Consider the following 4,368-nt stretch of genomic DNA (forward strand, 5'->3'; position numbering starts at 1 on the left):
AAAATTTATCTTGTGCTTATATATATATATATATATATATATATATATATATATATATATATATATATATATATATATATATATATGCATATATATATATATATATATATATATATATATATATATATATATATATATATATATATATATATATGTATATATATGCATATATATATATATATATATATATATATATATATATATATATATATATATACATATATATATATATATATATATACATATATATATATATATATATATATATATATATATATATATATATATATATATATATATATATATACATACATATATATATATATATATATATATATATATATATATATATATATATATATATATATATATGTGTGTGTGTATATATATATATATATATATATATATATATATATATATATATATATATATATATATATATGTATATATATGTATATATATAATTTATATATATATGTATGTATATATATATATATATATATATATATATATATATATAAACATAAATATATATATATATATATATATATATATATATATATATATATATATATATATATATATATATATATATATATATATATGTGTGTGTGTGTGTATGTATATATGTGTATATATATGGGGTCTTTTCACTAGCTAAACAGTACTACATAGGACCCTTCTCTCCGGTTACGGTTCTTTCCCTTTGCCTACACAGACACCGAATCGTATGGCCTATTCTTTAAAGATTCTCCACTGAGATTGCAAAATTATTCTCCTACACCCAAGGGGTTAACTATTGCACTCTAATTGTTCAGTGGCTACTTCCCTCTTGGTAAGGTTAGAAGAGACTCTTCCCCTATGTTAAGCAGCTCTTCTAGGAGAAGGACACTCCAAAATCAGGTAGTGCCATAGCCTCTGTACCATGGTCTTCCACTCTCTTGGGTTAGAGTTCTCTTGCTTGAGGGTACTCTTGGGCACACAGTTCTCTCTAGTCTCTCTTCCTCTTGTTTTGTCAAAGTTTTTATAGTTTATATAGGAAATATTTATTTCAATGTTACTATTCTTAAAAACATTTTATTTTTCCTTATTTCCTTTCCTCACTGGGCTATTTTCCCTGTTGGGACCCCTTGGCTTATAGCATCCTGCTTTTCCAATAAGGGTTGTAGCTTAGCTTTTCATAATGATGTTATACTGTGTAGCTTTAGGCGAGAGGTAGTAGAAGAGAAACTGGAGCAGTGGAGAAGAGAAATGGAAGATAGAGGATGAAGATCAGTAGGAAAAAGACAGAGTATTTGAGATTGAAAAATGGCGGGAATGGAGAAGTTAGTTTATAAGGAGCGAGATTGAAAAGTGTTGAAAATTTCAAGTATTTAGGAACAACAGTTGCAGAGGATGGTGATCTGCGGGCAGAAATAAACCACAAAATACAAGCAGAATGGAAGAATTGGAAAAAAAAAATGCGTGGAGTACTATGCGACAGGAAAATAGGAGTTAAGTTGAAAGGTAAAGTACACAGGACAGTTGTGAGACCGGAAATGATATATGGAGCGGAGACGTGAGCAATAAAGAAGACAGAAGAGAAGAAACTGGATATGGCAGAGATAAGAATGTTGAGATGGATGTCTGTGATGACAAGAAGAGATAAGATACGGAATGAGGTAATTAAGGGTACCACAGGAGTTAGAAAACTATCATATAAGATCCAAGAAAGTAGACTGAGGTTGTATGGTCATGTTATGAACAGTATATTGGGAGGAGAGTGATGGAAATGGAGTACAAGGAACGAGAAGGAGAGGGAGACCAAAGCAAAAGTGGATGGACTCTATCAAAGATGACCTTCGATCAAAGGGTCTAACCGGAGATGAGGTGTGGGACAGAGGTAGATGGAGAAAGCTGACCAGAAACATCGACCCCACATAGAAGTGTGAAAAGATGTAGAAAAAGAAGAATATATATATATATATATATATATATATATATATATATATATATATATATATATATATATATATATATATATATATATATATACACACACCATGAAGTGCAAACACACCCATGTATATACAACATAGAAGATGAAAGTAAGCAGCATGGAATTAAGAACTTAATTCGGCCATTGAACACAGTTGGCTTTTCAAGTTACTCCACACCTTTAGCAAACGAATTTCTTTGCTTTCGTTGGCGGGAGCGCATCCTGACTGAAATCTTTCTACCCGGAGATAGCTACCCGAGGATAGCGTTATGTTCGGCTAGCAGTAAATAACTTTCTCGATTAGTAAGGCCAGGTAATAATAACAGACGATGTTTTAGTATAGTGTCTCGATAGGATCCTAGTAGGGAAATAAGGAAAAAAACGACTTAAGTAATGAACAATTAAAATGGAATATTAACATTAAAACAGAATAGAGGAAAATTTCCCTGTTTTAGGAAAATGAGAAGAAAACTTCGAAATCAACAGAGAAAGTTTACTCGGTTTCGCATTTATGTAAAGCACGATACTTAAATGGGAGAAGCTACAAAATCTCTAACAAATAGTAGAAAAGTTGGTTCTATTAATGAGGGTACTAATACTCTGGTGTATATAAAGCCCTAACCACTGATAGTCATAATGTGGCCAGTTGGAGGAAAATTAACGTTTTTGGGAAATTTTGAGTCCAAGAGGGTAAAAAGGGAAAAATAATACTAAAATCAATTGGGAAATTTTATTCGAAGGTTTCATATTTATGAAAAGCAGGATATATGTAAAATTAAATTGGGAAGACACAAAATCTATAACAAATAGCAAAAAGATTGTTTCTGTTAATGAGGGCACGAATTCTGAACAGATGGTAGTGGGAGTAGATCGACAGTTTAACTATTATGTTGTTGCAGATTAACTATTATCCCTCCCGGCAAACAAAGATTAACGAAGCTTTTAATCCGACCCAAAGAATTTCTATTAGACAATAAATAAGCTTGAAAACAACAGAATCAGTTTTCATGTTGGATAATTTTACTATTTATTTGGAATTTTCTCCACAATTAATTAAAATGATGTTATCGGCATGCATTCAACACATTATGTACGTCTGTTTTTCATAACTTTATATATATTTTCTAAAATATCCATCCTCGCTCATCATCAAATATTATTTTTCTTCCTTCACACTAACGAAAAAAAAAAAAATGGGTTTTCAAAGAAATAGGAAGTTTTTCTTTTAGTAAATTCGTAACCTCTTCTTCACAAATATTATTTGTATCTAGATTTCTATTATGCTATAAGCCCACTGTATTCCTATTGTTGAATGTACCTCAAGTTCAGGAGATAGCCATGAACCAATTTTGAAAGACCAAAACAGGGATATTTAGTCTCGCCCATCTTGCAACACTGTCACTATACCTTTTCATTCAGACTTGTTAATGGTTAAGGGAAATATTGTTTGCACAAAGATTACTCATATTAAAATCGAATCAAAATACTAATACACCTATCACTGTATCATGGGCTTAAATGACTGCACAGATATTGAAAAATAAAAAAAAAAAAATAAATCTCATTCCTAGATTTGCTTACTATGTGGAATAAAAAAAGAATGAAAGCAAATTAAAAACAATAAAAATGAAATTTTGGCAGCATGTTGCATCCGGAAGCAGGCCTGGTGGTTGGGCGATAAATTTTGTCAATTTTCAAGTTTTTGCCTTTTTTAATAATAATAATAATAATAATAATAATAATGATAATAATAATAATAATTATTATTATTATTATTATTATTATTATTATTATTATTATTATTATTATTATTATTATTATTATTATTATTATTATTATTTGCTAAACTACAGCCCTAGTTAGAAAAGCAGGATAAGTTATAAGCTCAAGGGCTCCAACAGGAAAAGCAACCCAGTGAGGATAGGAAAAAAGAATAAATAGAATATTTTAAGAACAGTAACAACATTAAAATAAATATTTCCTATATAAACTATAAAAACTTTAACAAAACAAGATGAAGAGAACTCTAACCCAAGACAGTAGAAGACCATGGTACAGAGGTTAAGGCACTACCCAAGACTAGAGAACAATAGTTTGATTTTCTTGGTCACAGGTCAAATAAAACTTCTAGAACAATGTGTAGTTTTGACCAGATTGAGGGGTAAAAAGGGGTAATTTTCACTTTTTTTACTTTTCTTGACTTGGATATATATCTGGTTGCCAGACATAGAAAAAATTTTTGCGACACATTGAGTTGGTATAGAATTTGAGCCCCATACATAGTATAATCAAAATCATGAATAATATTGTATCTAACCCATTTCAGAATAATGCAGATTGAAGGGTAAAAATGGGCAAATTTCACTTTTTTTACTTTTCTCGACTGAAAT

This window comes from Palaemon carinicauda, chromosome 9 (genome assembly GCF_036898095.1).
Source record: "Palaemon carinicauda isolate YSFRI2023 chromosome 9, ASM3689809v2, whole genome shotgun sequence".
Taxonomy (NCBI): domain Eukaryota; kingdom Metazoa; phylum Arthropoda; class Malacostraca; order Decapoda; family Palaemonidae; genus Palaemon; species Palaemon carinicauda.